This window comes from Tupaia chinensis, unplaced genomic scaffold (genome assembly GCF_000334495.1).
Source record: "Tupaia chinensis unplaced genomic scaffold, TupChi_1.0 Scaffold000113_1, whole genome shotgun sequence".
NCBI lineage: Eukaryota > Metazoa > Chordata > Mammalia > Scandentia > Tupaiidae > Tupaia > Tupaia belangeri.
In genome coordinates this window covers 1,848,310-1,860,932 of record NW_006159577.1, presented here as the reverse complement: position 1 = coordinate 1,860,932, position 12,623 = coordinate 1,848,310, and the positions used below count along the sequence as shown (strand labels likewise).

Genomic DNA, 12,623 nt, shown 5'->3' with positions numbered 1-12,623 from the left:
AGTCTTTAACCACCATGCCACCTGCTAGCCCCAAGTTTGCAGTGTTACTGTGGTTCAATCTTTCTGTTTAAATCCTAGAAGTTCAGAAATAAGATCTTAATATTATCAAAAACATATTCAAGCGTACTTATCAGTGGGACCAGCAGTTGGCGTAATGGCTGTGTCGCTGGACTCCCATGTAGTCAGCTGTGGTTCGAGTCTCGGACCCGGTGGCTTAAACTCATGTGGAGCGCTTGTGCATGTGTGCCTGAGATCCTGAGAGGAGAATGGAGGAGAAGGGATTGCAGTGTGTCCATCTCCCTGGGGGGTGATTTCTCTCTTTCTGTCTCTGTTTCTCTCTGTCTCTCTGGCGATCATGTGCACCCTTATAGCAAAAACCTCTCCAAAAAAAGAGTACTTATCAGAGTCTTTTTCATTAATTTCAGTAAAAGAGGCAATTTTTGGATTGTAGCCTATTACAAAATGTTTTGGAAAGAGCATCAGAATAAACTAATTAACTATGGACAACGACGAAACTTAAAGTGGTCATGATTTGCGATCTGATTTTACCATAACCATAAATTGACAAATTTGATCATTTCTGTGACAAAGTACATTAGGACAATTTAGCATTACAAGTATGACTAATAACATACTAATACATAACAGATATTTAAGAATCTCATACAATTTTGGAACAGTTATTGACACAAATTTTTATGCACAGAGAGCTAAACACCATTTCATATTTGACAATGTTTCCCATAATTTCTACACGTCAGGAAATCTAATCTATCTTTTTTAAAAAAATTGTGACAATACTCAATACTTTTTTATTTTTAGCAGAAGTAGATGAAAAGTAAATATATTTTAAAAAGTAAAGCTACAGATCTGACTTGAAACTCCATTTTTCTAAAAGTGATTCCGAACTATCTTTTCTACAACATGCAAATAATTCAATATTGGTACAAATACATTGTTTTTTCCATTTGGGTCACAATAACTTTTGTAGTGTGTAAAAACAGTGCAATTGGAGATAGAAAAAAAATTTTTTTTAAGAATTATTTTATTTTAACTTTACTTATTATTATTATTTTCCAATTTGATCAGAGAGAGACACACAGAAAGAGGGAAAGCAAGAAAGGAAGCCACCAGGTCCAGGACTTGAACCACAGTTGGCCATATTGAAATCTGGGACCTGTAACCAGTGAGCCACCTCCCAGTCCTGGGGGTAGACACTTAAACATTAAGAACTCAAATTCAGACTCTCCAAGGAAAGTGAATACATGACTAGTCACTTGCACCAAAAATATTGAAAAAAGTTTCTATCTAACATGGAGTTTTCATTTGTTTATGTTGGAATTCTCTCTCTTTTTTAGAATTATTAATTAATTTATTCATTTATTTATTTTAATTTGACCAGAGAGGGACAGAAAAGTGAGAAAGCAAGCCACCAGATCTGGGACTTGAACCACAGTTGGCCATGTGGGAGTCTAGCACCCTTAACCACCACGCCATCTGCCAGCACCATCTTATTTTTTTTAAAAGAATAATTTTATTTAACTTTATCTATTCATTTATTTATTTTAATTTGACCAGAGAAGGATTGAGTGAGAGAGAGGTAAAGTGAGAAAGCAAGCCTCCCGGTCCAGGACTTTTTCTGTGGTCGGCCATGTGAGACTCCAGTGCCCTTAACCACCATGTTACCTGCTGACTCCATCTTGGTTGTTTCTTTTGTTGTTGTTGTTCTCTTATGTCTGTTGGTCTCTCTTTAGTTTTCCTGGTATAGCATTCCCTTCAGAACTTCTTGAAGAGTTGGTCTGGTGTTGGTAAATTCCTTCAGGTTGTTCTCACTGGAAGAATAATCTTGCTGGGTATAGTAATCTTGGTTGAAATTGTTTTTCTTCGAACACTTTAAATAAATCTTCCCATTCTTTCCTTGCTTGCATTGTTTCTGCTGAGGGGTCCCATGTTAGCTTAATGGGATAAACTTTGTAAGTAACTTAGCATTTCTCTCTTGCCATTTTTAGAATCTTTTCTTTATCTGTGATTTTGGCCAATCTGTCTATGATGTGCTGTGGAGAGGATCTTCTTGGGTTGAATCTATTTGGGGTCCTTTGCATTTCTTGAGTCTGGATATTTGAATGCTTCTCTAGGTTTGGATGGTTTTCTTCCAGGATTTCATGGAATAGATTGTCAATGCCATTATTAGATTTTTCACCTTCTGGCATATCAAGTATTCAGATGTTTGGGTGCTTAATGGTATCTAATAGTTCCCGTATATTATTCTCATTAAAAAAAATTATTTTTGGTGATTTTTTTCTAGGTCAGAGGTTCTATCTTCTACCTCTGAGATTTGATCTTCTGCATAACCTAATCTGCTTTTAATACTTTCAAGGGAGGTTTTGATCTCCTGCATTACAGTCTTCAACTCTAGAAGTTCTGTTTAATTCTCATGTATATTGTCTATCTCCTCCTTCAAGTCATACAAGGACTTCCTCATTTCCTAAAGGTCAATGTCTCTTTTGATGATCTCATAGAGTTTTGTTGCCATAAATATTCTGAATTCCTTTTCTGACATTTCAATAATTTCTTCTGATTTTTCCACACTTGGAGAAAAGTTACTGTGTTCCCTGTTGGAGATGTATTACTTGGTTCTCTCATACTTGAGACTCTTCTCTGATTTTTAGTCATTTTGTGGTATATTCACTTTTGGCTGATTTGTTGGAGATTTCTGCAACTGTGAGCTTGTGTGTTTCCCTTTAGTGTGAGGTACTCCTGTGCCAATTTCTCACTTCTATTGTCTTTTGCAATGTGGTATCCACAGGAGAAGTTCTGCATTCAGATTTATGAAGAGGAGTACCTTCTTTTTGCAGCTGGTTCAGTGGGGGGGGGGAGGGTGAGGATTTCTCTGAGTCTTGAAAAAATTTAGATGTTTGGCTACTATGCACCTAGACCTGTCTATACACTCACTGGATGGAAGCTGAGCAACAAAATGAGAAAGTAAAGTAGAAGAAAAAGAGAATACAAAATGAAAAAGAGAAAAGAAAACAAAGAACAGAGAGAAAAAAAAAGAAACAAAAAATAAGACAAAAAAAAACCCCAAAAAACTGAGCACCACTCAAGCTTTGCACATAATATATCCAGAGCACCTCAGATAATAATGGGTATTTCAAAACAAGGTTCAAGGGGCCAGAAGGTGGTATGGTTTTAAGGCACTGCTTTCCCACATGGCTGACTGCAGTTTGAGTCCCAGACTTGGCGGCTTGCTTTCTCACTTTCTTTTGCATCAAATTGAAAATAAATAGATAAATAAATATATTTTTTTGGTAGAGATTTTTTGCTATAGAGCACATGTGCTCACCGGAGAGACAGAGACAGAGAGACAGAAAGTAAGAAATCACCCCCTAGGGCAATAACCATGCTGCGATCCCTTTTCCTCCATTCTCCTCTTGGGATCTTAGGCACACATGTACACACACACACATGCCTGTCTTGAGTTTTAAGCTGCTGGGTCCAGGACTTGAACTGCGGTCAACTATGTGGGAGTCCAGTGAGTAACTATCATGCCACCTGCTAGTCCCAAATAAATAATTTTTTAAAAGCTTCAGAACTGAGAGCCAGGGACCAACAGATGGCGTAATGGTTACGTTGCTGGACTCCCACATAGTTGAAACTCACAGTGGGTGCGTGTGTGTGCATGCGTGCCCATAATCCCAAGAGGAGACTGGAGGGGAAGGGATTGCAGCATGGCCATCCCCCGCAGGGGCGGTGACTTCTCCTTTCTGTCTTTCCAGTCAGTGCACGCTTCCTATAGCAAAAACCTTGCTAAAAGAAACCAAACCAAACCAAACCAAAACAAAAAACAAAAAACTGGGGCTGGCATGTGGCGTGGTGGTTAAGGGCACTGGACTCCCACATAGCCAACTGCAGTTCAAGTCCTGGACCTGACGGCTTGCTTTCTTATGTTCTCTCCCTCTCTCTTTCTGTCTCTCTCTGGTAAAATTAAAAAATAAATAAGTAAATAAATAAAGTTAAATAAAATAATTCTTCAAAAAAAAAGAAGGCTTGGAGCTGACCAGCAAGCATATGAAGAGATGCTTAACATTACTAATTGTTAGAGAAATGCAAGTGAAAACTGCAAAGAGCTGTCATCTTATGTCTATAGGATGATGCATACCAAAAGAACAGAAAACAGGTAGTGGCAAAGATGCACAGAAGTTGGAACCCTTGTGCACTGTTGATGGGAGTGTAAAATGGTGCAACTGCTATAGAAAACAATGTGGATGTTTCTCAGAATATTAAAAATAAGAGGTCCGCAAGTGTCGTGGTGGTTAGGGCACTGGACTCCCATGTAGCCGATCATAGTTTGAGTCCTGGACCTGACAGCTTGAAAATCATGTAGGATACATGTGCATGTATGCCGAAAATCCTGAGTGGAGAATGGAAGAGAAGGAATTGTGATGTGGCCATTCCCCTAGAAGTGGTTTCTCACTTTCCCTCTCTCTCTCTGTCTCTGTCTCTCTATGCTGAGCTCACACGCCCTATAAAAAAAAAACTAAAAAAAAAAAATTAAAATTAGAGTTACTTTATGATCCAGGATCCTATTTCAGATTATATCTAAAATAATTCCAAACAGAATATCAAAGAAATGTGTGCACACCCATCTGACTACCCTCAGAGAATGTGCTTGGTGTCTCAGACTGCAGAAGGCAATGCAACTGAGTGGAAGAATCTCTTGCAATTGGGGCAACTGTCCATTTTTCAGAAGCTAGACTTCATTCAACAGCAAAGAATACAGAGTGATGTTTCTGTTTTGACAGAGGAGGTGATTGGGTTTTGGAGTGCTGCCCAAGTGCACAGAAGAAGTATTTTGTATTATTCACTAACAACTGCATTGTTCACATGCTTGAAGAAAAGCCTGTCTACCGCACAAACACAGTCACCCCTGGCTTTACCTATAATGGAACAACCAGTCACGAGCCCATTAAAGACATTGCTGGAGCTTCAGGCTCTGGCAAAGTTTGCTGTGATCATTATGAAAAAAATTTGAGACCTGAAGGGGCTCTGCTGTCAGCTCATCTAGGGGTTTATTTTGCTTCATCAAGTTGATGATAAATTTTTCTACATGGGTGTCCATTCTTAAGAGAATTTGATTATTTGGTTATTTTTGTTTTGCTTTTCACTTAATATTATGACAAAAGCATTTTTTTGTGTTAATACAAATTCTTCAAAAACTTGCAAAATGGCCTATACTATTCCATCATATGACTGCCATAAATCATCCCTTTGGTTGCCATTGAGATTACTAATTATTTTATTATTACTCCTGCTTTAAGGATTGGGTTGTTGGGAAAGTCATGGCATATTTTTTACTACTGCTGTAAATATTGGGTTGTTGGGAAAGTCATGGCATATTTTTGCCATAGAAAAATATAGAAAAATACATCATGACTTTCCTGATGCCTTAGTATTTTGTGCCATTAAATGTTGTTTGTAATGGGACCAGCAGCTGGTGCAATGGCTATGTCACTGGACTCCCATGTAGTCAACTGCAGTTTGAGTCCCGGATCCAGTGGCTTAAACTCATGTCAGGCATGTGTGCGTGCGTGCCCAAGATCCTGAGAGGTGAATGAAGGAGAAGGGATTGCAGTGTGGCCATCCGCCCTGGGGTGTAATTTCTTGCCTTTTTGTCTCTATGTCTCTCTCTGTCTTTCTGGTGAGTGCACGCACCCTAAAAAACCTCTCCAAAATTTTTTTTTGTTTATATTTCAGTTTATCTTATTTTTTAAAGAATTTTTAAATTTAGTTTTATTCATTGTCATTATTTTATTTTTTATTTTATTGAAGTTGACCACATAGAGACAGAGAGAGAGAAGAGAAGTGAGAAAGCAAGCTACCAGGTCCAGGACTTGAACTATGGTCAGCCATGTGCGAGTCCAGCTGTCTTAACTACCACTCCACCTGCCAGTTCCCTCTTTTTTTAAAAAAAGAATTATTTTATTTAATTTTAGTGTTTCAGTTTATTTTCTTTTTTCTTTAAAGAATTATTTTATTTAACTTTATTTATTTTAATTTGACCAGAGAGGGACAGTGAAAGAAAGTGAGAGAGAGAGGAGAGGAAAAGTGAGGAAGCAAGCCACCAGCTCCCACACTCAAACCGCGGCCAGCCATGTGAGAGTCCAGCACCCTTAACCACCATGCCACCTGCTGGCCCCTCAGTTTATTTTCTTAGTATGGATTCCAAGTAAAACCACTAGGTCAAAGGCACATATTTTAGTTCCCTTCCCCCCCATAAGGCATGAGCACTTGCTGGGGAGAGAGAAATAGGGAGAGGGGGCATGGTGGCAATTGCCCTATGACAAAAACCTATGGAGGCCGGAGGATTGCGGCATGGAGGGAAACAGAGGGTGAGTGAGAATACCTTTCTGGAAGGATGGTCACACTGCAATTCCCTCTCTTCCATTCTCCTCTAGGGATTTTGGGCATGCACACACATATGTCCGGAGCGATTTTCAGGCCACTGGCTCTAGGATTTGAACTGCCCTTGGTCATATGAGAATCCAGTGTCTTAACCACCATGCTACCTGCTGACTCCTGTTTTGGCCCCGGAAATGGCTTTATGTTCCCCCTGATTATGAAAAAATGCTTACTTGCTGGAAATTACTCAGATTACCAAAATAATAATAATAATAATAATAATAATAATAATAATAATAATGAAATGAAAACTACTAGGAAAATCCACCACAGGTAACTACTGTCAGCATTCCTTTAGATCTTTACTATGTGCTTATAAACACACATACACTTACACCAGTGATGGCTATACCTGTTCACCTCTAACTTACTTCCCTGAAAATATTATGAACATCTTTCTAATAATTTAATTGAGGGCTATATATTGGTCATCAGGAAAGTCATGATGTATGTTTCTGCTTTTTTTTTTTTAAAGAATTATTTTATTTAACTTTATTTATTTATTTACTTATTTTAATTTGAGCAGAGAGGGACAGAGCGAAGGAGAGAGAGAGAGAGAGAGAGAGAGAGAGAGAGAGAGAGAGACAAAGTAAACCGCCAGGTCCAGGATTTGAACCGTGGTCAACCATGTGGGAGTCCAGTACCCTTAACCACCACGTCGCCTGTGGGCCCTGTTTCTATGTTTTTCTATGTAAAAATGTGTCATGACTTTCCCAACTATATCTATACTATATATCTATATCTATCTATCTATAAAATGCTACAGTGTACCACTGTATGAAGATACATTTTATGAAAAACCAAATTTGGCCACTTTTAAGGTTCTTGTCTCATATTACCAAAACACTTTCTCCAATGGCTTATACTGATAATATCTATTTATGGATGGGTCATGGTCCTTCTCCTGTGGTAAGTTTAACGGTGTAGGCTATTTTCAGGAAAGAGTCAAAAAAGAATCTTTGTAGCGTATCCATCATGGAAGCTGGCTTACTTCTGAAAAGTATGTTGAGAGGGTGTTAGAGAAGAGAGCCTAGAGGGCTGTGCTTTCTATAAATGTAATTATGTATTTATAAAGTCTATGGTCACATCTCTGAATTCACACGGGGGTTTGTTTACTGTAATATAAAATTCTTAGAGGAACATTGCATACAGATACTAGCAATTAGTTCAATCTAAGAATCACAGTTCTTGCAATTAATAGAGCACCAGTCCAACACTCTAATTACAAACTCTGTCCAAAAGGCCAGTCTAGCAGGGAGCAGGGAGCCTCCTAATTAGGCAGGACATTCAACACAGACTAAAAATTGAGATGTTGTGGGTCAGACAGGGAAACACACAGATCTGAACTGTCACCTGAGCATAGGGCATGCCGCATGCAAATGGTGCTCACCTGTGACAGGGAAGCATCATTCGCTCTGTCCCTGAGAACTAGGAGGTAGCGAGGCCCCTGCTTACAACTCCACAGCATCCTCTTACAGGGCATAAAGGGCCTTGTCTATCATTAGCACTTGAGGCCAGGTGTGATTTACCCCCCTAACTGTGAGCTCTATCTACATAACCAGTGCATGGAGCTTCCCCAGGAGGGGAGCAGAGGGTGCAGTGGGAAGGATGCAGCGCAGGTGTGTGTGTGTGTGTGTGTGTGTGTGTGTGTGTGTGTGTGTGTGTGTGTGTGTGTTGGGACTTGAAGAGAAGTCATTGCATCATCTCACTTTAAGGCCTGGAAGGCTGGGTTTGTTCCCTGAACTTTTCTGATCCTACTCCTTTTCCCAGGTGTGTGAACAGAAGAAAATAGCCTTTCAAAGGGAACAGAGTACATGCTGTGCCTTTGTTGGGCCTTGAATACTCCTAGTGAAGGTCCTGGGAAGGCCTGGAATTTTTGGAGGCTACAAGCCTTCTGCCTTCCCAGGGGTTTGGGGGTGGGGTATTGTGCCTTGGCAGCTTGGGGAGTGAGAAGCACCAGCAAATCCTGGTTTCTCCTATGCATGGACCAAAGTTTTTCCAACAGCCTTTTCCGTTTTCTGTTCAGTTCTGCAGGAAAGGAGCAGATAGCAATTGAGAAAAGAATGTTCCACAGGTGAGTAGCCAATGGCCTGGGTGCCACCAGTGAAAAGAGGGCTGGCACAACAAATTGATCAATTTGACTCATGAACTGGGCTCTCTCTCTTCTCACTCTCGCTCTCTCTCTCACGTACACACACACACACACACACACACACACACACACACACTCGAACACGCAGCCCTGTGTTTTGCTTTCCTAGCATGTGGGTGCCTATGAGACCTAAGCCCAGAGCTAGCACTGGACCTGGGCAGTCACTTCCGCTCTAAGCCTTAGTTTTCTCCACTCTATGGAAATTATAGTGCACCACCCACAGGGCTGTTGTGGGGATCCAGTGAGCTGGACAACATCAAAAGGTCTAGCAGAGAGCTGCAAATAGGTAGCACGCAGCAGGGGTGGCCAGTTCTGATCCTGCAGTGTTCCTACACAAGTGGCCTAGGGTAATTTGTGTATTCATCTCTTGGGGTCACTGATCAAGCCCGAGGCGCACAGGACTACTGAGTCATGTGATTCAGTGATGAGGTAAAGAGCCTGTAGGGTGACTGCAAGGTCCAAGAGGGTTTTCCCAAAGGCAGCAGGGAGTACGCGCTCCAAATATGTCTATTGAATGCAGAAAGGCAGTGTGGTGGTTAAGGGCTCTGGACTCCCACATGGCCGACTGTGGTTTGAGTCCCAGACCTGGCAGTTTGCTTTCTCACTTTCTCTCTCTCTTTCTCTCTCTCTCTCTGGTCAAATTAAAATAAAGAAACAAATATATAAATTAATAAAGCTAAATAAAATAATTCTTTTTAAAAAAGAAAGGCTGTTAAGCATACATGAGCCAGCTTTATTTTTCTTGTTTGTTTTGTTAGAAGGCTCATGCACTTGCCAGAGAGAGACAGAGAGAGGAAGAATAGAAAATAGAGAAAATAGTCTTTCAAAGGTATAGAGTACACACTGTGCTTCTGTTGATCTATTCTTCCTATGAGTGTAGGTCATAGGAAGAATTCCCATGCTGCAATCCTTTCTCCTCCATTTTCCCTCCTTTCAGGATTTTGGGCACATCCTTACCTTCCTGGAGTTTCTTTTCTTTTTTTTTTTTTTTTTTTTGAGGAGGTTTTTACTTCTTTTCTTTTTTTTTTTTTTTTTTTTTGAGAGGTTTTTCACTATAGGGCACGTGCGCTCACCAGACACACACAGAGAAACAGAGAGACAGAAAGCAAGAAATCACCCCCCAGAGGGGATGGCCACGTTGTAATCCCTTCTCCTCCATTCTCCTCTCGGGATCTTGGGCATGCACACACTCACGCCCGGCGTGGGTTTTAAGCCACCCGGTCCAGGACATGAACCGCAGTCGACTACGTGGGAGTCCAGCGACATAGCCATTACACTAACCGCTGGTTCCCGTGCCTGGAGTTTCTTAGCAGTCAGGTCCAAGACTCCAGCCACGGGATGGAGCATGTTGGATCTGGCTGCCTTAACCTGAGGCGATGGAGCCAGCCTGTACTGCTTTTAACCTGAACACAACTGACATTTGTACAGCACTGTTGGCATGTGCCAGGTGCCACTTCTGTGGTCTACCCTGATCCTCACAGGACTGTCTCTGAAATGTTATTCCTCTCATTTCCCCTGATTTCCTTCCTTTAATTCCTCTCCTCTCCCTCCCCATTCTCCCTGATTTTCCAACTTGTGAACTCTTACTCATCCTTCAGAGCCCCATTCCAGAGCTCACCTCCATTTCAGAGCTCACCTTTTTTGGGAAGTTTGCTTGTTCCCGTGAGCAGAGGTAGGTGTTTCCTGCCTCGGGCTTTCCAGTATCCCTCTGCTACTGCTCCCCTCCAGCCTGGGAGCTTCTGGGGAGAGATTTGATCTTGCCTATCTCTGTATCTGGAGCACCCTGTCCAGCACCTGTCATCTCAAAAGGGGTGTCCTATGTGTTTGGTGAATGGCGGAATGTTCGTAAGCAGGCTGTCCCCGTTTTGCACTTGAACCCATCCCCAGGATCCAGTAATGCTTTCCCACGGCCCTGAAACTGCAGACAAGAGACATGGCAGATGGCTCTGCTCTGCTGTTCGTTTCCATGGGCTTGTAGATGGTGGGCAGCCCCGGGGACACCACGCCAGTGCCAGAAGACAATAGAGCAATATACTGAGGAATTGTCAAGAAGAAAATCTAATAAAGGAATGTAAATCTCTTTGCCCAGAATCCCAGAGCACAAAATGTTTGTGCCCCCAAAGGGGGTCCGCCTTCCAGAAATGATGTGAAAAGAACCAGGCCAAGGCGTGGGACTTTGTGAAAGCTTTTTGTGAGCCAGTCTTCCATTGCAGCTGGGTTCCTCCCTCTTTGACAAAGCTCCTTTCCACTATCAAGAATGTCGTGCTGTCACCAAAGGGTGACTGGCCCCGGGATAGATAGTGAAGACAGGTTCCTCCCACCCAAAGAACGAATGCTGGAGGATGAGATAGAGGAGAGCTATCGTTGATATCTGAAGACTCTAAGATCTCCTGGAGGCATCTTGCTTCCAGAGGGACATTCCCTTCTCTCAGGAGGGTCAAAGGCCTCTTAGGAGCTATGAAGTCTGAGTTGCATTTGGAAAGATTGATAGGGTTCATTGAGTGACAAGGAGGAAGAACACTAACAGAACGTCAAGTATCTACTGGCCCCTCATGCAGTAGTCTAAGTTCCTCTGTTGGCCCCGAAGACTTTCTTGCTTCTGTTGCTCTCCTCCTCTGGAGTCTTCAGTGGCTCCCCAGTTCAGTACTACTGTGCTTTCAAGGCCATCCGCAGCATAATCACCTCCCTGCATCAGCTGCCATCTCTCCTTCCCTCCAGCCCGGTACTTTCACCTTCTGTCTGCAACACTCTCCTTCCTCTCGGCCTCCTGAGGGTCTAAGGACTTTACCTTCCCTGCAGAACGGGCATTCCATCACAGCGGCTATGGCAGCCCTTCCTCAGCCTGCACAGGGTGGGTGTTCATGGACATTCGGATTGCTGGCAGAAATCTCTGCAGCTGGGACAAGTGGTTTTCATGGGTGAGGCTGTGACTCCCCTCTGTCGGGGAACAATGAGCACCAAGGCAGACCCCTGGATTTCTTTCTTTCTTTCTTTTTTAAGAGATTTTTGCTATAGGATGTGTGGGCTTTCCAGAGAGACAGAAAGAGACAGAGACAGAGAGACAGAAAGGGAGAAATCACCCTCCAGGTGGGGATGGCCATGCTACAATCCTTTCTCCTCCATTCTCTTGGGAATTTAGGCACACATGCACATGCACCCAGTGTGAGTTTCAAGCTGCTGAGGCCAGGACTCAAACTGTGGTCAGCCACATGGGAGCTCAGCGCTTGAATCACTATGCCTCCAGCTGGTCCTGGGACTCTTTTTGAATGGAAGGAATAAATTAATGGCTCTCTGATTGCCTGTGTTTTGCTCTTCCTCATCAGGATAATTCCAGTGACTCCTACCTCAGTATCCCCAAGATGTGCTCTAAGGAGGATTTTCAGATGGGCTCTTACACAAGTCCACAGCACCCAACTCCTCCCTCCTTCACTCCTTCATTCCTGCGCCAGACATGCATGGGAGGAACATCTGCTCTGTGCAGATGTGAAGTGCCTGGGGTACAAAAAGGACTGTCATAGGCCCCGTCCTGAGTGGCTTCCAGCCCAGAGGAAGTCAGAGCTGATCCCAGGTAGAAAGAGCCTGAGAGCCGGCCCCGAGGAGAGAAAGCCAGACTATAGAGCTGTGGAAAATGGCTAAAACTGGATATGTGGGAAATGTGTGTACGGATGTGTGTGTGAGCATGTGCATATGGGCATGCAAATGTATCTATATATGTACACACGTGTGCGTGTGCACATGAATGTGTGAATGTACATGTACGTGCAATATGTGCATATGTGTGAGTGTATGCGTATATGTGCATGTATGTTGTGTTTACATATTTATGTGTGTCTTTGTGTGAATGTGTATATATAGGTATGTATGTGAGGGTGCATATGCGTTTATATATATGCATACACAAGCATTTACATTCCTTCATATATGTATACATGTATGTGTCTATTAGTATTTTTTTAAAAAATTAGTTAATTTTATTTGTTATTACTATTATTTTAATTTGACCAGAGAGAGA

General features: G+C 42.2%; 1 long non-coding RNA gene across 1 annotated transcript in view; it reads left to right on the top strand.

Moving 5' to 3' along the window:
- The window catches only part of LOC102498981 (uncharacterized), a 48,900-nt gene that overhangs the window by 19,385 nt on the left and 16,892 nt on the right, over window positions 1-12,623 (top strand). The window contains exon 2 of the long non-coding RNA XR_333895.2: window positions 8,486-8,533. This is a non-coding gene — a long non-coding RNA (uncharacterized LOC102498981). The remainder of the gene's footprint in view (window positions 1-8,485; window positions 8,534-12,623) is intronic.